The sequence below is a fragment of the Myotis nattereri genome, assembly GCF_964212035.1.
Source record: "Myotis nattereri genome assembly, chromosome: 15".
Taxonomy (NCBI): Eukaryota; Metazoa; Chordata; class Mammalia; order Chiroptera; family Vespertilionidae; genus Myotis; species Myotis nattereri.
In genome coordinates this window covers 41,647,752-41,670,709 of record NC_138090.1, presented here as the reverse complement: position 1 = coordinate 41,670,709, position 22,958 = coordinate 41,647,752, and the positions used below count along the sequence as shown (strand labels likewise).

Below are 22,958 nucleotides of genomic sequence, written 5' to 3'. Positions count from 1 at the left end.
TTTTTTACTCCTATTATTGCTTATTGTGCCCACCCTCATTTTTTCTTAATCATTCATCCAGAAGTTTGCTTTTATTTTTTAAAATATATTTTATTGATTTTTCACAGAGAGGAAGGGAGAGGGATAGAGAGTTGGAAACATCGATGAGAGAGAAACATCGATTAGCTGCCTCCTGCACACCTCCCACTGGGGATGTGCCCGCAACCAAGGCACATGCCCTTGACCGGAATCGAACCTGGGACCTTTCAGTCTGCAGGCTGACGCTCTATCCACTGAACCAAACCGGTCAGGGCCAGAAGTTTACTTTTTAAGGAATCATCTCTAGACTTTGTTGGTTCTAGTACTAATTTAATGAGCCAAATTTCAATGCAAAGGAAGGTTGGGCTTCCTACAGACTCTTTTCACCTGTTGACACCAAAGGGAGGGGCTGTGACCAGGAGCCTGGAGCTGCCTCATGACAGAGTGTGTGTGTGTTGGGGGGGGGGGGGGGGCAGGGGTGGAGGGGAAAGAGGCTTTCCAGGTGTGCTCTTCCGGGGTTGTGGTCGCATCTTCTCCTTTTCCCTGAGGGCAACGGGGTCTCCTAGTGATGGGATGAGACTGGAATCAGGCAGCAGTGTGATGAGCTGGGCTGGCTGCATTACTTCTTTTTTATTTCCGCATAAACTGGTTCTGTGGCTGGTGGGGATGGGGAGGCTGACGTTGGTTTCTTTGATTCTTGGCCACTGAAGCTCAGCAAAGAATATGTAACTTCATGGGTCTGAAAGGGATAAGAAGTGGTCAATTAAATCAGTGTCACAGGCCGGGCCCTCACCTGGCCTCCTGTCATTTGGCACCACCTGCTCTCACCACTTGAAACTTCTAGTTTTGGAGGATTTTTATTTCCCATTTTCTATGCTTGCTGACATCATTTGAATGATCATTAGAAGACAGATTATGTTATTCATACAATGGAAGAGGGGGATACAGCAGTGAGAATGAACAGCTACAAATATATACAACAATATGGATAAGTCTCATGAAAACCATTTTGAATGAAAGAAACAAGACACAAATAAGGATATACTGTGCTTTTTAATGTAAGAGCACAAACAGGCAAAAATAATCTAGTGCATTGGAAGGCAGGATATAGGTACTCTTTGGAGGAAAGTGACTGGAGGGTTTCATTTTGCAGGGAGATGACATGTTTTGTTTCTTCATTTCAGTGTTACTTACCTTACAAGGGTATGCTTAACTCGTGGTAATTTATACATTGTTAACATATACATATGCTTTAAGCACTTTTCAACACATATGTGTGCTCTGTTGAAAGGCTAAATGAGAGAAGCTCAGTAACGTTATTATAAAGTGAAGGAACTAAGACCTCAGACCCACTGGAATGGACATTATCCTTTAACAGGAAGAACAGGATCAGATTGAGGTAGAGGAAGGAGAATGACCCAGTGCCTTCCTGATGTTGGGCACCGTGCTGGTGCTTTGCATGTGTTATCTCATTTCATTCCTTCAGCTTCTCTCTGAATTAAGCAGCATTTCGTGTTTACAGATGACAGGGTGAGGATCAGAGAGATTAAGTTACGTGCCCAAGGTCACAGAGAACTAAGAGTCACAGCCAGGATTCAAATTCAGGACGGGGGTAATTCCAGAGCCCACATTCTTGCATGAGGTAGGCTCATGGGAGTAGTTAACCAATACACCTTGGTTTGTTGCTGCATTGAGGAACCTTGACTCAAACGTGATTGCACTTGTGTCCTCCAGTGTACCCCATTCTCTGTAGAGGTATATGCATGGGAAAATGAGCCAGTGAAACTGGCTGTGCTTACCTTGTTCGGTGAGCTGTCAGAGTGGCCCTGACCTGGGAGTTGAAAGAAGAGTTAGCAATCCATGAAAATGCAAAGCTGACTTATGGTCTTACAACCTTGGTGTTCCTAAGCTGCTGTGGTTTCTAGCTGAAGGAGGTGGCAGGTGGTGGGAGGAGGGTGGGATGTGGCCCATGATTACTTAAGGAAATTGCTTCTTCTCAGAGTCTGTGGTCCAGACCCAGGGTGTTAGTACCGGCAGGAGGGGGTAGGGTTGAGGGGTTAGTGGGGCAGGGAGGCCTCAGTCCACTTCTGAATTTTTTCCCCCCAGCTCACAAGGCATTGTTTTTGCCCAGTTGAGTTTCTCAGCAACAGGCACCAGTGGCAAGGAGGGGCATAGAGACTGACCGCACCCAGAGCACCACAAGACAAAGAAAGTCTCACCAAAGGAGAGTGCCCACACCCGTAATAGAGGAGGAGGGGAAGGGGTAAGGTGAGGAATGGCTTTGGAAAACATGTCCATCTTACTCAGGCCTGCCAGGTCTGGCTGAGTGAGTCTCTCCCAGGGTTGGGTCTCAGGGGAATCTTTTGTGACTAGAAGGGTGTGAGGACCTATGGCAACCTAAGGTTGGGAAGTGGAGATCTCCTCTAACATTTCAGAAGGTACTGAGTCCTTGGGACCAGGTTTCCTGCTAGGGCAGGGCATGTGGTGGAACACACCAGCTCTCACTGGTGATGGCTTTACTTACTGTTGTTGGAAGCTGAAGGTTTGTGCTCTGTGAGATCATGCTGGTCGCTTGCCCTAAACAAATATCAGAGACTGTGACTGCTATTCCCAAGCATGGGATCTTTGCTCCTTGAAGTAGGAAGGACACTGTCAGCTCATTTATGCAGAGTCAGTATTGCCTTCCTTCTAGGGCTCCTCTTCAGTGTACCCACCATCCCTCCTATAGTGCACTCCTTTCCTGCTGCACTAACGTTCACACAGGCCAATCCCTTTTAAAAAATCTTCATCTGGTATTTATTAACTTCAGAAAGCGGAAGGGAGGAGACAGGAGAGGGAGAGAGAGAGAGGGGAAGAGGAAGAGAGAGAGAGAGAGAGAGAGAGAGAGAGAGAGAGAGAGAGAGAGGTGCCCCATCAGGGGATAGAACCCTCAACTTAGATTTGTGTCCTTACTGAGAATGTACACCTGGCCAGAGCACACTGAAAAAGAGTAGTTTTTATCAGTTGCTTCTGAGCCTATTTCTACCTGGACACCTTTGGCTTTGTTGATTCTGTTTTCATTCTTCATTTATTACCCAAAAGGCCTTCAGTTTCAGCTTTAAAAAATATATAAATCTGTTGATTTTAGAGAGAGGAAAGGGGAAGGACAGATAAAAACATCAATGATGAGAGAATCATCCATCAGCTGCCTCCTGCAAGCCCTGTTCTGGTAAATTGAGCCTCCATCCTTGCATGTGCCCTGACTGGGAATCGAACTGTGACCTCCTGGTTCATGGGTCAAAGTTCGACCACTAAGCCACACAGGCCAGGCTGGTTTCACCTATTTTTAAGGTTCTCTTCCTTACCTGCCCCTCTCTTCTCCTCTTCCTGTGGTTGACAGAGCACACAACTCACTTTCTCCTGCTACTCTTTTCATTTATGATTTGTTTTCCTTCTTGGACCTTGGTTTCCCTGACTATAGGACCAAGGAACATAGTCAGATCTGCCCACTCTAAACCACAGCGGGATGGGAATAACCATGTCCCAAAGAGAGTGGGGTACAGGAAGCTTGAAGAACAGGGAAGAAGAGGCCTCAGGAATCAGTGCTGAGAAGCAGGGATTTAAGAAGGAGGAGGAGCAGATCCAGGCCCAGAGACAGAGGGGAAGTCTCCTTCCCTCTCCCAGGATGGTCATCAGCCATCGAGGAAGCGGAGCAAGAGGGAAGGCCATCATACCCTCCAGTCTTTCTGATATACAGGAAGTACGCCAGCGCTGCTATCAGAGCTACGCCAGCCAGGACGCCAACCACGATGCCAGCCATAGCTCCAACTGAGAGGCCAGGACTTGGTAGTGTTGGATCATCTGTCATGGATAGAAAAGAGAAGAATGAGTGAGGTGACGTTATTTTACAGTGGGGGTGCCCTGGGAAACAACTCCCAACATGAAGTAGTCTCTACTTGTTCCTCGAAGGAAGAAATTTCCCCTGGGAGGGTTGCTATGAGGAAAATAGCTCACTATATCCTTGTAATTTTTTTCGCTCATTGTATTTCTATGTTGGTGCTCAGAATTGACACAATTCTAACCTGGACTTTTTGCACTGAGATATGGTTGGAGCTCTGGAAATGTGAGGAAGCTGATGGCCATTTTTGTAAGTCATAACTTCCCACCTTTCATGGTTGCGTTTTTTCTGTACCAGGTGTGGCGGCCATCAATAGGTGCCAGTCGGGTCTCCTTGGTGAGGACTTAACTGATGGAAGGTGGTGAATGCACCACCTACTTTGCACAGAGGTCCCCCAGGCTCCCAGCAGGGATCTGAAATAAGCCCAATGCTGTGAGCAGTGGTTTTCATCTTGTGGGTAACTTTAGCTCAAGGACTCCCCATCAGCCTTGCAGATACTGTCTTAGAAGGCACTGTAGCCCTGGCAGGTGTGGCTCAGTGGCTGGAGCATCGTTCCCTTGCACCAAAAGGTCACTGGTTCGATTCCCAGACAGGGCACATGCCACTGTTGCTGACTGGATCCCCAGTGGGGGGTGTGCAGGAGGCAGCTGATCAATAATTCTCTCTCTCTCCCTCTCTCTTCCTCTCTCACACAGACACACCCACCCACAACATTAAAAAACATGGCACTGGAGGTGTTTCCAACATGCTTTAAAATAAGAGCTACTGGGGATCTAAAGATATTGTCCACCCTGCTTCCCTTCACTACTTCCAGGATTGAATAAAAAAGCAATTAAAACTGGTCTTTTCCTGAGGCCTAACTCCCTAAATAAACCTAAAGGTGTCTTGTGCAGGAGAATTTTTTCCTATTCAAGTTAGAGCAAAAAGTTCTGCCAGCTCCTGTACCGTGAAAAAAGAGTTTCCATTTAAGGATTGTGGTGGCAAACCTAGAAGGCACACTGACCATAGGTTGCGGAAATGTCGCTGTTTAGACAGTCTGTGAACCACCAGCTCCCTTTTCTAACCTGAAACAGACATATGCTCTCCAACCACCCTGAGAGGGGTAAGTGTAATTCCTTGAGAAGTAAATGATTCCATCCCAAGTAGTCACCACTAACACCTTTGTTTTGTTCCACAGCATTCCATCCTGGAAAGCAGGGATGCTCGAGGGAACATAGCAGAGAGATGGTGCATTGGGAAGTGATAGGTTCTCATCTCATAGGCCCACGGCTCATGGAGAAAGGTCACATTTTAGGAAGCCGTTTGGAGCTTCCAAAAGCCCTGGTAGCAGAGTTAAAGGGCAGTCTCCTAGTTTCCTCTGGTAAAAATAATGGGTTGGTCATTACAGATATTCATGCTTGATTATCTTTATGGGCAATTAGGAGTGTTCTTTAGATTAGAGGGATGTTTAGCTCCGATAGTCATGGTGTCTGAAGAGTTTGTATTCCTTTGACTTTTGCATGAGATCCACAGTGATTCTAGGAAGAAAACACTCCCTACCCCAGGACTATTTTTTGTCTACAGATGTTGTCTAGAGGTACTTGAGACCTTTAAACCAGTATGTCGAAACGTAGTATTTCAAAGACCACCTACAACAGAATTCTTTGGGATATTTTCTAAAAATGCAAACTTCTGGGTCCCACTCCAGACATTCTGAATCAGATCTTTAATGGGCAGAATCTAGGAATCTGGAAATTTTAACAAGCACCCTAAAGATTTCCTATACAAACTAAAGCCTGTAAATAATTGTCTAAAAGGGGCATAATGTCAGCACTTTTCTTTTTCAGTTTGCCAAGTAAGTACTAGACAGTAATGTTATATCCTTTAAACGTTCTCTAAGTATTCTTATATAATAATCTTTCATAATTTCAAAACTTTTCATGCAGATGGCTTGCTGTCTTCCAAAGTTAATTCACAAAGATGGGTAAAAAAACAAACAAAAAAACAACAACAGAAAAGATGGCACTTCAACCTAAATCTTTCTTTTCTTTCAACTACACAATAACCAGATCTGCATCCTTGCCAGAGGAAACTTCCAGGCTCCTCCCACTTCCATCCCAGGTTCTTTTCTTCACAGGGATTTTTTTTCTAAATAAATATTTGTATGTCTAATCCCATCATGGCTGCCTCTCAGGGGATGAAAACTAACAAACCAGGCTTGAGACTTTGCACTCAACTCCTCTTTTCTTTTCCTATAATGATTTTTTGTGTGCATGTAATGCCCCCCTAACCCTAAATTAAATCATTTTGCATCTGTGTCTTTTTTCCCCCATTTCTGTTGCCCTCACTAGTGAACTCAAGATTAAGGATTAATATTAATTTTAGCTGCTGATATGGGCCAGACTCTGTGCTAAATACTTTTGTTATATCTCATCTGATTCATATAATAACCCTGTCAGATAGACATTATTTCCATTTTACTGATGAAAAAATTGAGACTTAGAGTGGTGAAAAATTTACTCAAAGTCATATGATTAATAAGCTGTGGATCCTGGACTCTAGAACCACTGACTTCATAGAGGCCAGTGATAATAGAAGTAATAATAGCAGCTAACACCATGGAACATTTCTGCTGTGTGTGACATTTTGCTAAGGGTTTGATTCAATAGCACATTAAATATTTAAAACAATACCATGAAGCAGGTACTCTTATTGTAATTTTCTGTTGTGGAATATGAGGCTCAGAGAAGTTGAGAATCTTGTACAAGAAATTTGCAATTGTAAATGCTTACTTTAAAAAGGAAGAAAGATCTCAAATAAGCAATCTAACTCTACAACATAAGGAACTAGAGAAAGAGAACAAACTAAATTCTAATAAAGATTAGAGTGGAGATAGAAAATTACAGAATAGAAAAACAAGAGAGATAATCAATGAAATGAAAAGTTGGTTCCTCAGAAGAGATGAACAAAATTGACAAAACTCTTTCTAGATTGACTAAGAAAAAAAGTGAGAAGACTCAAATTACTAAAATCATAAATGAAAGTGGGTTCATTATTACCAATTCTATGGAAATAATAAGAATTATAATAGTACTATGAATAATTGTATGCTAGCAAGTTGGATGACTTAGATGAAATGGACAAACACAAAACCTTACCAAGATGGAATCACAAAGTGTAGGGAGCGGCTCTAGAGTTAAGCCTCAGATTGGCCTGTGGCAGAGCCACAAACAAGTCCCAACTTAGAGGGCAGAGCCCTCTTAGCATAATTAAGCTTGACCATATTGCCCTCCCTAGTTCCTTCCTGGGTAGGTAATGGGCTGTAGGAGATCCAGCAAGTGTTGCCAAAACAAGTGAAACTCACAAGAACATGGTAACTATGTTGACCACTACCTTGTTTTTCTCTGACTATAAAATAAAGCCTCAGAGTCCCAGCAACAACACAGAGCAGGGTAACGAATAAAGAACCAGCTCTGGGCAGTGGACTTCCCCAAACCAGTTTTAAGTGCAATAGAGAAAATAAACCCTTGCTACTGGATAGAGAGGCTGTATAGCCTCAGAGGCCAATCCAAAAACACTGCCACCCAGAGGCTGAGCCACAAACTGACTCTTAGGTAAATACAAATTAAGGCAGTGTGGGACACAAATACAGCCTGCTTTAAAATCAGGACTGTGGTTTACAACAAGGAGGAACAATGTATCACAGGGAAATTCGACACTCTCCTGAATACCTGGCAGGACTAAGGCGAGCTGGACTGATGAGTAGAAGAACCGAAGGACCTTCACTACTGCAAATTTAAAAAAATTTTTTTTTATTATTCTTTTTTCACCTTTTGACTAAGAAACCAATTTTGTTTTCTTTTTCCATCACCTGATTTTACCCTTTTAATTACTACATTTTTATTTTTAACCAGTATTATTACTGCTACCATTTTACCATTTTTTAAAGTGCCATTTTATTTTCTCTTTATTTTATTTTGGGATTAGTGTTCTCCATTCTATTTTCATTTTTCCTTTAGCATCATTTTTTTCTACCTCAATTTTACCTCTATGCTAAAACCCTCTTCCTAACTTTTCCCCTTTTGTTGTCCTGTTTCTCTTATCCTATTCCTGCTTTAGATTTTCCCTATTCCTTCTTTTTACCCCCTGTCAAAATTTCACCCTACTTATATATCCTATTTCCAATCCACTGCTCTAAGTCCTTATACACCTCTCCCTTATCTTTCTTCGCTATCTAATTTTTTTTTCTTCTTTTACCTTTCTATTGTTTTGTTGCTGTTTGCTTGATTGTTGAGTATAATGTTTTGTTTTGTTTAGGATTGGTTGTGAAGTTGTTTGCTTTTTCTTTTTATTCTTTCTGCTGGTCTCCCCCCCCCCCCCCCGGTTATTTTTGTGCTTCTGTTTTCCCTTGCCTCACTTGATATTATTGGTTGTTTGTAGTTTGCATTCATCTCCAGGGATCTGTTGCTGGAATTTTTTGGGATTAGTGGCAGTTCTATCAGAGTTTTCTCCTCATATAAAGAGTCTCTTCCCCTCTTCTACTTCATTCTCTCTTTTCACTCTTTTTTTTTTTCTTTTTCCCCCCCTCCTTTTCCCCAATTTCATTTTTGCACTCCTTTTTTTTTCTTATTTTTTTTTCTTTTCTTTTTTCTCTTTTATCTTTTTCTATTCTTTCTTCCTTATCCCCTAATTCTCTTAATTTGGGTGGTCACCTTTATTTGGGGTTATTAATACCGTGAATACATTTGTGTTCAGTGCCTGGTACGTTGTGCCTTATTGTGTTGTATTTTGTGCCTTTAAATCAAGGCAGCAGATCCAAGCAACAGCAGCCTCCTGATCACCACACCCTCTGTCTGAGGAACAACAGCTGTATTTGAAGCCTCCCTGCACCAGCCAGAAGAGCCACCACAGCTGTGAACAGCATCCACCAGAGGAGCTGCTGCCAATTGAGGAGCAGCTGCTCCTGCAACTGCCCGAGGAGCAACCACAGCCCGAGGAACCACTGCCACCCAGGGAGCAGCCACTGAACGACTCAACATCTAGATATGTCAGTGAGATCAAACATGGGTAGACAAAGAAACCCCCAAAGGAAAGAAAAGGAGGACTCACCAGAAAAGCAGCTAAGTGATACAGAGGCATGCAACATGACAGAAAAAGAATTCAGAATAAGGGTCCTAGAGTGCATAAACCGGATGGAGGAAAAAATCAACAACTTATGCAAGAAGCAAGAAGAAACAGATGAAAAAATCAATAACCTATGTAAGACCCAAGAAGAAATGAAGAGCGATATAGCTGCAATAAAAAACACCATTGAAAGTATCAACAGTAGACTAGGAGAACCGGAGGACCGAATTAGTGAATTAGAAGACAAGGAAGCAAAACACACCCAAACTGAACTGCAATTGGAGAAAAAAATTAAAAGACAGGAGGAGAGCCTAAGGGAGCTTTGGGACAACATGAAATAAAAAAACATACGAATAATAGGGGTGCCAGGACAACAGAAAGAGGAACAAGGATTAGAAAACCTATTTGAAGAAATAATATCAGAAAACTTCCCTGAGGTGGGGAAGAAAAAGTCACACAAGCACAGAGAGTCCCAAACAAGGTGAACCCGAAAAGACCCACACCAAGACACATCATAATTACCATGGCAAGTGTTCAGGACAAAGAGAGAATCTTAAAGGCTGCAAGAGAGAGGCGGAAAGTTACATACAAGGGATCTCCTATTAGAATATCAGCTGACTTCTCAACAGAAACATATTCAGGCCAGAAAAGAATGGACGGCAATTTATAAAGTGATGCAAAGCAAAGGACTGAATCCAAGAATACTCTATCCAGCAAGGCTAGCATTCAAAATTGAAGGGGAAATAAGAAGCTTCACAGACAAAAAAAGGCTAAGGGAGTTTATCACCACCAAGCCAGCAATGCAAGAAATGCTAAAGGGACTGGTGTAAAAAGAAGAAATAAAAAGCTCAGAAAGAAAACAGCCACACACACAGAAAAGAAATGGCTACAAACAAGTACCTTTCAACAATAACTTTAAACGTAAATGGACTAAATACTCCAACCAAAAGACATTGAGTGGCTGGATGGATAAAAAAACATGACCCATACATTTGCTGTCTACAAGAGACCCACCTCAGAAGATGGAACTCACACAGACTGAAAGTGAAAGGATGGAAAAATATCTTTCAGGCAAATGGAAAGGAAAAGAAAGCTGGGGTAGCAATACTTATATCAGACAAAATAGACCTCAAAGTGAAGGCCATAACAAGAGATAAGGAAGGCCACTTCATAATACTAAAGGGATCAATACAACAAGAAGATATAACTCTGGTAAACATATATGCACCCAATGCAGGAGCACCCAAATACATAAAAAAACTCCTGGAAGATACCAAAGGAGAGATTGACAACAATACAATCATAGTAGGGGACTTTAATACACCACTGACATCACTGGATAAATCCTCTAGACAAACAATCAGCAAAGAAACAGCAAATCCTAAATGACTCACTAGATCAGATGGACTTAATTGACATCTTCAGAACACTTCACCCCAAAGCCACGGAATATACATTCTACTCAAGTGTTCATAAGACTCATTCAAAAATAGACCTCATATTGGGTCACAAACAACGTCTCCCAAAATTCAAGAAGATTGAAATCATACCAAGCATCTTCTCAGACCACGATGGCATAATATTAGAAATAAACTACAATAAAAACAACCCAAAATACTCAAACACCTGGAAGCTGAATAGCATGTTATTAAATATTGATTGGGTTACCAATGAAATCAAAGAAGAAATTAAAAACATCCTGGAAACTAATGACAATGAAAACACAACAATCCAAAACCTATGGGATACAATGAAAGCAGTCCTGAGAGGGAAGTTTATAGCTCTACAGGCCTATCTCAAAAAACAAGAAAAAATGGTAGTAAATCATCTAACTCTACATCTCAAAGAATTAGAAAGAGAGCAACAAGAAAACCCCAGAATGAGCAGAAGGAAGGAGATAATAACAATTAGAGCAGAAATAAATGACATAGAGACCAAAAAAACAATACAGAAAATCAATGAAACCAAGAGCTGGTTCTTTGAAAGGATAAAAAAGATTGACCAACCTCTAGCCAGGCTCACCAAGAAGCAAAGAGAGAGGACCCAAATAAACAAAATCAGAAATGATAGAGGTGAAATAACAACAGACCCCACAGAAATACAAATGATTGTTAAAAAATACTATGGACAACTCTACTCCAACAAACTAGACAACCTGGAGGAAATGGACAAATTCCTAGAAAAATACAACATTCCAAAACTAAATCAGGAAGAATCTAAAAATCTCAATAGGCCAATAACTATGGGAGAAATTGAAACAGTCATCAAAAAGCTTTCAGCAAACAAAAGCCCAGGACTAGACGGCTTCAGAGGGGAGTTTTACCAAACATTCAAGGAAGAAATAAAATTTATCCTCCTCAGACTACTACAAAAAATTCAAGAGGAAGGAACACTTCCAAGCGCATTCTATGTAGCCAGCATCACCCTAATACCAAAACCAGGTAAAGACAACACAATGAAAGAGAATTACAGGCCAATATCCCTCATGAACATAGATGCCAAAATCCTCAACAAAATCTTAGCAAATCGGATCCAGCAGTACATCAGAAAGATCATACACCACGACCAAGTAGGATTTATCCCAGGGATGCAAGGATGGTACAATATCCGCAAATCAATAAACATGATACATCACATAAACAAATTGAAAGAAAAAAGCCACATAGTCATATCAATTGATGCAGAAAAAGCATTTGACAAAACCCAACACCCATTTTTGATAAAAACTCTCAGCAAGGTGGGAATTGAAGGATCATACCTCAACATAATAAAAGCCATATATGACAAACCCACAGCCAACATCATACTCAAGGGACAAAAACTAACACCATTTCCCCTAAGAACAGGAACAAGACAGGGATGCCCACTCTCACCACTCCTGTTCAACATAGTCCTGGAAGTATTAGCCATTGCAATTAGGCCAGAAGAAGAAATAAAAGGCATCCAAATTGGAAAAGAGGAAGTAAAACTGTCCTTATTTGCAGACGACATGATATTATACATACAAAACCCTAGAGACTCCATCAAAAATTGTTAGAACTAATAAACAAGTTCAACAAAGCTGCAGGATACTAAATCAACAGGTAAAAATAAGTTGTGCTTCTATATATGAACAATGAACAATTCAGAAAAGAAATTAAGAAAATGCCATTTACAATAGCATCAAAAAGAATAAAATTCTTAGGAATTAATTTAACCAGGGAAGCGAAAGACTTATATTCTGAACAACTACAAAAAAAATTGCGGGAAAAATATGGGAAGACATTCTGTGTTCATGGATTGGAAGACTTCATATTGTTAAGATGACAATGCTGCCCGAAGTGATCTACAGATTCAATGCAATCCCTATCAATATCCCAATGACATTTTGGGAACAAAAATAGAAAAATCCGTCCTGAAATTTATATGGAATGTCAAGAGACCGCCAATAACCAAAACAAACTGGAAAAAGAACAAGATTGGAGGATTCATACTTCCTTATTTCAAAATTTACTGCAAGGCTACAGTAACAAAAACAGTGCGACATATAGAAATGGATTAGAAAGCCCAGAAATAAACCCTCACATATATGGTCAAATGATTTTGACAAGAGTACCAACACCTTCCCTGCCAGGTGTAGCTCAGCTGTTTGGAGCATCGTCCCATACACTAAAAGATAATGGGTTCTATTCCTGGTCAGGAAACATTACCCAGGTTGTTGGTTTGATCCTTAGGCAGGGCATGTGCGGGAGGCAGCCAGTTGATGTTTCACTCTTACATCAACAGTCTCGCTCTCTCTCTTTCATTCTCTAGAATCAATTAAAAAAAAGTGCCAAGAACATACAAGAAGGAAAGCACAGTCTTTTCAAGAAATGGTACTTGGAAAATGGTATCTACATAAAAAAAATGAATTGGAACTACTTAACATCATATACAAAAAAATTAACTCACAATGGACCAAAAATCTAAGTGTGAGAGCTAAACTTAAAAAAACTCTTAAAAGAGAATATAGGATGAAATCTTTATGATATTGGATTTGGCAATGAATTTCTGGATAGGAAACTAAAAGCACAAGCAACAAAGAACCCTACATAATAAAAGGCTAATATGCAAATTGTCCCCAAGGGTGAGAGTTCTACCGACTGCGAGTTAGACATGTTCTAACCACCAGGGAGTCCCCGGCTGGCAGCCAGCAGCTGCTAGGGACCCTACCCATGCATGAAATTTCATGCACTAGGCCTCTAGTAAATAGATAAGTTGGACTTTATCAAAATTTTAAAAATTGTGTTTATGAAAGGACAGTGTTAACAAAGAAAAAAGACAACACACAGAATGGATGAAAATATTTGAAAATTATATATGTCAAAAGGGATTAATATCCAGAATATATAAGTAACTATTAACAACAACAAAACAACGGATTAAAAAATAGCTAGAGTAATTGAATAGAAATTTCTTCCAAGAAGATATAGAAATGGACAAAAAGCACATGAAAACATGCTCAGCATCACTAATCATTAGAGAAATGCAAATCAAAACCACCATGACATAACACCTCAAACCCATTGAGATGGCTATTACCAAAAACCAAAAACCACCCAGAAAACAATGTGCTGGCAAGGATGGGGAAAACAGGAAATTCTGTGCATTGCCAGCAGGAATATTTAATGGTGCAGCCACTATGAAAAATGGCCTGGCAGTTCCTCAAGAAATTGAACAAAAATTACTATTTGATCCAGTAATTCTACTTCTGGGTAAATACTCAAAATAATTGAAAGCAGGGATTTGAAAAGGTATTTGTATACCCTTCTTTATAGCAGCATTATTCACAACAGACAATAGGTAGGAACAACCCAGAATTCATGGACAGATGAATGATAAATTAAATGTGATGGATACATGCAACAGAATATCACTCAACCTTAAAAAGGAATGAAATTGTGATATATGCTACAACTTGGATGAAATTTGAAGACATTATGTTATGTGAAAAAAGTCAGACACAAAAGGACAAATATCATATGATTCCACTTATATGAAGAACCTAGAGTAGTCATATTCACAGGAAAAGAAATAGAATGGTGGTTTCCAGGGGTTAGGGTTGGGGATTGGGAGCTATTGTTTCATGGGTTTTAGTGTGGTAAGATGAAAAAGTTCCTGATGGATAGTGGTAATGATTGCACAACAATGTGAATGCACTTAATGCCACTGAGGTGTACACTTAAAAGTTAAAATGGTAAATTTTGTGTATAGTTTTTTACATAAAAAATAAGCACAGAAAAACAATCTTGTGCAAGGTCAGAGTGAATGCCAGACCCAGGGTCGGAAACTGAGCTCTTAACCACTTTGCCATTCTGTTTACTGTGAAGTCTCCTGATTGACATTCTGCCCCTGTGACTTCTGTCCATTTATCACACCATTGGTAGAGCAATCCTCCCAGGGAGATGTAGGATGGGGCAAGGGGTCACTTACATTGTACGTCTAGCTCAAGAGGGTCACTTTTGCTGGAACTGATAGGGTTGAAGACCTCACACTGAAAGCCCCCAGCGTCCTCCCTCCTGACCGGGTCTATGGTGAGGATGCTGTTGCCCTGGGACAGCTTCATCCTGTGCTTGTGAGGTAGAATCTGGTTCTTGAAGAGCCACCGGATGGAAATCCCCATGTCATTTGTGAGGCAGGTCAGGACCACGGCGTCCTTATGCTCTGTGACTGTGGCATTGCTGGCTCGGAGAGCGGGCTTTCCCACGGGCTCTGTGGAGAAACAGAGGAGGTGACTGACTGGGAGTGGGCTTCTTTCTCAGAGATGTCAGCCACTCACAGTCCACAGTGATCTCTGTAAAGGTCACCAGAGGAGGACTCTGACCTTTGCAGGGTGAGGACCTTTGTTCAGGTGACAGTCTGTAAGGAGAGGGCTATACCTCCCCTCTTCCCTCCAGATCACCTCAGGATGACCCCTGATCTGTCTCCCTGGACATCTGTAGTATCAGCCCAGGAACCTCTTATAACACTGTGTGTCCAGTATCCTCATCAGGTGAAATTTTCCACCCATTGACTTTTAAAATATATTTGTTTTTACTGATGTCAGAGAGAAAGGGATTGGAAAAGAGAGAGAAAGAAACATCAACGATGAGAGAGAATCATTGATTGGCTGCCTCTCTCATGCTCCCTACTCAGGATAAAGCCCTGGAATTGAACCATGGCCCCCTGGTTCACAGGTCAATGATCAGAGCTCAACCACCGAGCCACATCAGCTGGGCTTCACCCAAAGACTTTTGTGTGACTTTTTCCCAGACCTTACTTGACTTTCTAAATACTCACACCCTGTCTCTAATATGGTGGCTATACATAGAGATGGAAAGGCATTTCCTTTTTGTTAAACAATTTATTAGAGAATGAGAATGGCCCAGTCATGACTTTAGGACCTGGAGAAGTTTCAATCTAAAGGATTTCTCAGTCTGAATAGGACTTTCACTTCCTGGCCTATGGATGGAATATCACAGAGAAGGAATCCCTAGAGAGAAGTAGTCACAGTTTGAACAAAAGGCGGGTACTCTTAGCTTCCTCCGTAAACTACAAACTCTGTGGCACTGCACCTTCTGTCCCATGAAGGGACTTTGTGGATGAATCTACCTACTTGTCAGGTATGCACCACTGCTCACTGCTCTCCTCAGCAATGTCACATACACTTGTGTCCCACAGTGTTGTACAGCTGCTGACTTCAGAGTCAGGACACAGCTCAGAGGAATCTCCCCTGTGGCTCACTCTCTTCCAATTTCCATGCAACCTGGTCTGAGGGAAGCCACGGTGTCGATGGGTGACTCACAATGGCCAGATTGAGGACAGGTGCACCTTCACTATGAAACTCTATCCCACCACAGAGGGCACAGAACAGCCCGCCACCAGGTGAGCCTGGAGCAGAGCAGGGAGCAGGGGTGGTTTCCTCCATTAGTTTGGAAGAAAACAGGTGAGCTTGTTCAAAGCCTGGTATGTTCCTTGTAGCACATGGAGCAGGTAACAGACAAGAGGTGACAGAAGGAAAGTGTTAGTGACAGAAGAAGCAACGTGACCTTGAGGACTCTTGTTTTCCCCTCTGAGAAACTCCCTCCCTCCACCACTTGACTCTTTCTGGGGCTGAGAGAACCCCCTCCTCACTTTCCAAGGCTGGACCCCAGCTCTGCCATGAGAGATCAGAAGAACAATAAAGGAGAGTCTAGAGATGTAGTGGGAGGGCTCAGGGGAAGACTGTGGTTTGCTTGTGTCCATGGCCACAGGATGGGAGACAACACCCGCCAGGCTCTGTTCTGAAAACCAGACAGACCTGCACCCCACAGCCTGGTGCCGATGGTCCAGGAGGCACTTACCAGAGACTGAGAGATCTTGACCGTGGTCCTATAGGGATGAATGACAGAGTTCTGGGTGAGGCAGATGTAGGATCCACTATCACCTGCAGTGATGCTGGGGATAAAGAGCTCCTGTGTGAGTTTCTGGGACCTCCCATTGATAACCTAAGAATACTGTGCAGGCGGGTTAGAGGCCGAGTGGCAGGAGAGGCTGAGGTTTGCCTCCGGAAGGTAAGGATCCTCTGAGGGGGAAGCGGTGGTGGGGGTGGGGTGGGGTGGGGTGGGGGGTAATAAGGGCCATCTGGAGAAGAGAGCAAAGAGAACAAAGCCACACATGATGTAATCAGAGGGAAGGGGAAGCTTCTGGTCTGTGTAAGGGCCACACTCTCCCTCTCAGCTGGTTTTCAGCCTGTTTTTTGTTTGTTTGTTTGTTTTGTTTTGTTTTGTTTTTAGATCCAATTCAATTCACACTAACAATCAATTTGAATTACATAACTGTTATGCAGAATGCTTGCCCAAATTCTCTTTCTGGGGTCTAAAAAAGACTTCCTAACATTAGTATGAAATTAAATGATTTTTCCTTACTGGGGGAAAAATATGAAATTTTCAAACTGTTCCTACTGAACAATTTGCACCATCTGTATGCAGCTTTTAGATAGATCCATTTCACAACCTGCAATAAATGAAACAGCTATTGGGATGCATGGAATATAGGAAATCTCTACCCAAATGGATGTCTCTGCTACTTGATTTTGCTACCGAACTACAGAGAATGACCTGCCTGTGGACACTTCCTCAGTGATATTGCCTTCTGAGTAGATACCATCGCTGCCAAGTGTTCCTGCTCCAAGAGCAGTTATAAAACGAGTTAGAACAACTGCCCTTCTCTGAAGCAGTTGTTGTTTATGTGCAAAACCCTTTGTGTCCCACACACGACTCTCCCTACTCCTCCAAACAAAAGCATGAAGGTCCTGGTGGTCAACTATAGCTACCCTGAAACTTCCACCTCCCAGTATATTTATACAAATTTATTAGTATCTTTTACAGATGTCCCCCTTGTTCTCCATTGGCCTCCTACACCCCACATCAATCCCACCCCCAGCCTGGTTTTAAAAAGCTCGGCCCAGTCCAGCCGGCATGGCTCAGTGGTTGAATGTTGAGTTATGAACCAGGAGGTCATGGTTCAATTCCCAGTCAGGGCACATGCCTGGGCTGCGGGCTGTATCCCCAGTTTGGAATATGCAGAAGGCAGCCGATCAACGATTCTGTTTCATCATTGATGTTTCTCTCTCTCTCCTTCTCCCTTCCTCTCTGAAATCAATAAACATAAATATATATAAAAAAAGCCCCAGACCATTAACCCCTATGTTTACTGAGCCTGAGTCTGAGACATTAACTTGTTTGTCCCAGTCCCAAGAGCTGCCCAGATGTGCCTGGTATAGGAACTCCTGGCCGCCCTGGGGGTTTGGAGTTCGTGTCTGTGTATGTGGCCTGAGAGGGACAGATGTAGCCTGGCCCTGGCATTGTGGATTTGGGTGGGCAGCCTGGCCCAGGCAGGAACAGAAGTTACTCACAGAGAACATTCAGGGTGAATGGGTCACTGCGGGCGGCACTCACGGGGTTCCGGGTTTCACACTCATAGGGTCCCATGTCATTCCTTGTGACAGGGAGTAAAGTGAGAGTCCTGTTGTCCTTGGACAGCTGCAGCCTGGCACTGACCGGGAGACTCTGACTGCTGATCAACCACAGGTAGGTGGTGTCCTGAGCCTGAGGTTCACATGTTAACACTACACGGTCCTTGTCTCAACGGTTGGAGTTGCTGCTTGTGATGTTGGGTTTGGGGAAATCCTCTGTGCAGGTAACAGAGAGAGCACTGCCCCGTGTGGTACCTTGGATTCCTCTAAAGCAGGGGTCCTCAAACTACGGCTCGCGGGCCACATGCAAATACAAATATTGTATTTGTTCCCGTTTTGTTTTTTTACTTCAAAATAAGATATGTGCAGTGTGCATAGGAATTTGTTCATAGTTTTTTTTTAAACTATAGTCCGGCCCTCCAAAGGTCTGAGGGACAGTGAACTGGCCCCCTGTTTAAAAAGTTTGAGGACCCCTGGTCTAAAGGCTTCTTTCATCAGTGTTGACACCTCTTGCTTCTCAGCCAACCTGAGTTTTTAAAAGAATAAGGCAGGTCTGTGCATCACAAGACAAACAAATGCATGAGGATCTGAGCGCACAGAGATTAAAAGGCCGCCTGCTCTATGTCTGGGAGAAAAAGCACAGACTTTCTCAGGTGTCAGATGACTATCAGGGTTTGATCACAGAGAGACACAGGACTGGGAGTCAGAGACCAGCCAGCACTGTCCTGGCTCCTCACTGACCAGCTGACTGCCTGGCCAACCTTGGGTCTCACCTGGAACGTGCAGGAGCTGAGTCCCTTCCAGCTACACAGACATACATTGCCGGGTCGAGATGTGTTTCCAGTGAAGCCTCACATTCCAGGGTTAACCTAGAGATGAGTAATGATGGGCCACCCATGGTCCTTAAACCCCGAGAGGACTGGGCAGTGAGGCCCCGAACTGCGTGTCAGAGCAGAAACAATACACCGGAGACCAGAAGCAAGTCTGGCGGTGAGTTTAGTACCCAGGCTGTAGGGCCACGAGTGGCTGTCTGCCCAGGAGTTCACTGGCGACTGACATGAGACAGTGACTCCAGAAAGGGCAGAGCAGAGTCCAGGAATGATTTAGAAAAGAGCGAGGGATGGTGGGAGCTGGCTGGCGGTGGCAGCAGAGCCAGGCTCTCTGTCCTTGGTCTATAATGTCCTTTCTGCCACTGCAGAGGGCAGGGATCCTTCCTCAACACGCAGACAGTAGCACGTACAGAAGGGGGGCTTGTGGAGGTGGGAGAGCATGAACTTGCTGAAAATAGGGCCCTCATGGTCCATTTGTGTTTGGCAGTTATGAGATAGATTTTGAGTTAAACTGTGAAAGTATATGTGAAAATCACTCATGCCCCAAAGTTTTAATGCCCGTTTTTGGAGGAATCTCTGTCTAGAGAGCATGAAGGTCATAGACCCAGTTCTGCAGTTCAATCAGGTCACAGTTTTACCAAAGGAAGATGTCACAGTGGGTTTGAAATCAGGGACTCCCTGGTATGAAGAGAAGGTGAGTCTTGAGAAGAGAACAGAAGTGACTGGGGGGTGGGGGGAGGGCGTCCAGGTGACTCTGCTGTATACAGGGAGGGAAGACACCAAGTTGGTAGCAAGGACATGTGCCATGTTAGTAAAGTTAGGGAGAAGGTCCCTCCCTGTTTCTGTGGACAGTCAGGCAGGTGGGGAGGAGCCCCCACACGGCATGTGGCATATGTTCTTCCTTGTCTTTCTAACTCAGGAAACAACTGGATTTTAGTCAAATTCATTCAAAATCGGCTGCATCTAAGTGACAGAACAATGGCTGGTGGATCTCACCATCTGAGAGGATCCCACCCTGTGGTCAAGGTATCATGAGTAGCCTCATACCAGGACCAGGATGTGAGTCACAAGTCAGGGGTGAAGTGAGCATAATAAGGCCCTTGGAGTGGAGGAGAGGCCTTGGCATGACTGACATTGGTCAGTCACAGTCTGTGTGATTCTGATTGAGTGACTGTATCTTCGTGTAACTCAGTTTTTCCTGAATGAAACAGGATAAATGGTAAATGGTCTCAGGTTTGCCATGTTGCCTGTTAATGAACCTTGAATCTTTCATAATTTCATAACCTACATCTTGGAAGAGAGGGCCTGCCCAAGTTAACAGCCTCTGTTATTATTTGTGTCCGTGAGAGAGGATGCCATGGGCAGATCCCTGGTGGACTAGGCGCTTCGAGGAACATCTTCTCTTTTCCTCCCTGGGGAGACCATGTTCCTCTTCCTTCCTATGTCCCCCAGGGAAGTTGGCTAATGGCCTGAGGACCTTGTCCACATACTCCCACACGTGGTCTCAGGTGAAGGAGCAGGCTCCATCCCTCCTAGATGTTGCTCTTGAGGCTGAGCCCTGGCTGGTGATCACCTCAGCAACCTTGTGACTTGGGCACCTGGGAAATTGTTGCTGCCAGTCAGCCCTGCCCACAGATCAACCTCAATCACCCAGAGGCTCCTCAGGTTCCCTGGTATCAGGAGCCCTTGGACAGAGGTCTGCGGAGGGGCTGCCTGGTTGAACTTGTCTGTGAAGATCCCAGGGTTCCCCAGGCCAGTCCCTGTATGAGTCCTGCAGGGTTGTTCTCTGGGTCATGGTTGGGAGGGGCCTAGGGGCCTGGACTGAGATTGGAATCCCTCTGCTGAGTCACTTCCATCAGACTGGCCCTTCTCTCTGTGGAGAATGTCTGCAGGGCTGGAATCCAGGAAGGAACTCTGACCTTAGGAAGTTTGTCTCCACTGTGTGTGTCCTGAACTAAATGCCCAAACCCAACCTGGAATGTGAGGCAGAGGGGGATGGAGCAGAGTCCAGCCCTGGCAGTCCTGTGTGTGAAGTAGAACATACCCCACCCGACACCCAGAGGACAGAGAGCAATCACTCACGGTATACACGGAGCCGTCCAGTTACTTCTATGCTCGTATAAATTTTCTTCATGGCTAGTAGGGTGTAGTATCCTGTGTCCTGCAGGGTGACTTTCTGGAACAGCAGGGATCCATTGGGGTATATTGTCTCTCGATGGCTGTATGCGGGCCCAAGGGTAGTTGTTTGAGTGTCTATTACATATGATAAAATTTGAAGGTCACTGTCCACTCTTTCCCCTTTGTACCAAGCATAGCCTCCAAGATCCCCAGGCAGGTTGCGGACACGGAGAAGCACATCCTTCCCTTTGGCAGCATTGGGCGGCACTGTTTCAATAGTGAGCTGGGCAGTGGTGGGCAGGCTCCAGAAGGATAAGAGTGAGGCTAGGAGGGAAGAGAGAAATTGATCAAGATTTGGAGCTCTGTATTGGGATGGAGAGATGAGGCCTGGATCCTAGCACGTCTCTTCATCTCTCAGCTTTGGTGTGTGTGTGTGTGTCCTGTAGTAAAGTTCAGCAGCATGGTTACCAATACTTTATTTAGCACCTCTGACCTTATTTCCTGTTTGAAAACTTCCAGATGGCTGCCTGGCTCCTGAGGTCAGACATGCTCACGGGCACAGCTCAGACCCCTGTTGACACCAAAGACCTGTGTCTCCACTTTCTGACCTGTCCCTGTTCTGTCTCCTCATGGCACTTGTGGGTCCCTGACCTCACATCTAGATGTTTCCTGGGTGTCTCCTCTCCATAGGAGGTGAGCTCCATGAGGAAAGGGGTTTGTCTGATCTCTTGTACCCCCAGGGCTTGCAGCAGGGTGAAGTGCCTGTGGGTAAATGAATGAGTCCCTGGGTCCTGCACCCACTGGGGTGCATGTGCCCATTTCTGAGGTTCATGGTAAAGACAATGCTTAGTGCCCCTGGTTCATTTTTTTCTTGTGTCACCCTGACACAAATTGTTATTATTATAATCAGTTTTCAGAAAGTATTTCAGTGATGAATAACTTGTAAAACTTACCATAATCGAGGTGTTCCTGCCCCTCACCACCTCCAGATCCTGGGAGTGTCCTGCTGCTGAGCCCCCTCCCCCACCCTACTCTGCTCCCTGTCCTCTCCCCTCAGATCCAAACAGAAGCCCTCTGTCTCCTCTCAGAGCGCTGTGCTCCCCAGGAGACCCTGAGCCAGTCTCTGTCTCCCCTTTTCCTGTCCACCCCCAGGGATTGTCCCCTCCTTACCAGCCAGCAGGAGCCGCTGCCAGGGGACGCACACTCTGTGCCCAGCGGCTGAAGGGGACTCCATGGTGTCTGCTGTCTGTTGTGTCCCTCCCTCTGTGAGAAGAGCTTGAGGTCCAGAAGCACTCACAGGCACTGCTCTCCCTACTGGTGGGACCTGCTGAGCCTCCTCTAAGGACAAGATCTCTTCCTTGGTCTCATGGGCAGGGGGCGGGGTCTGTGCTCAGGACGCTCCCTCTTCCTCCCCTCCTTTCCGCCTCCCCTCTCTCACCTTCCTGGTTATCTTCCATCTAAATGTCAGATGCTGGGAATTGCTGAGGCCTCTGTTTCCTCAGTGATTCTCCACCCCACCCCCCACCCCCACCCCCATAGGCACATTACCTTTTGAGATAAGCTTGAGTCTTGGACATGGAGGTGGGGGTGGGGGAAATTCCCTAGAGCTCAAGTTGAGTGCCCAGTAGCGCCCCCTGGGGCCTCTCTTATTCCTTCTGGACTTATGTTTCAGAGCAGGAGCTCTGGGGTGACATGAAGAACTCTTGTCACAGGGATGTCACCCCCTCGTGCGTGGGGTCATCTGTGGAAGGTGGTAAAGAAGGTGATGCCTACAAGACACTGTAGAAATGCTGCTTATCAGCTGCCCAGCTAATGTGGATGCCCACCAGGCTGAGACCCTGTGAACTGGGGTTGTGGCAGCCCCACCCCTCTCCTGTGCACAGGAGTGTCTGCAGATCCTGTTCAAAGGCAGATTCTGAGAGCCCTGGCTGGGGAGCTCAGTTGGTTAGAGCTTCCTCCTGATAAGCCAAGGTTGCAAGTTTGATCCCAGGTCAGGGCACCTGCAAGGATCTACCAATAAATGAATAAATAAGTGGAACAACAAATCGATGTTTCTCTC

At 44.3% G+C, this 22,958-nt stretch overlaps 1 pseudogene across 1 annotated transcript; it reads right to left on the bottom strand.

Moving 5' to 3' along the window:
* Window positions 1-637: 637 nt before the first annotated feature.
* Window positions 638-22,133, bottom strand: LOC308530596 (cell adhesion molecule CEACAM1-like; annotated as a pseudogene). The gene is made up of 9 exons: window positions 22,070-22,133; window positions 20,864-21,223; window positions 17,888-18,167; window positions 16,339-16,618; window positions 14,450-14,728; window positions 3,732-3,858; window positions 2,543-2,595; window positions 1,818-1,849; window positions 638-757 (listed from the first exon to the last, which is right to left on the bottom strand). The product of its transcript is annotated as a cell adhesion molecule CEACAM1-like (transcript).
* Between the last annotated feature and the right edge of the window lie 825 nt (window positions 22,134-22,958).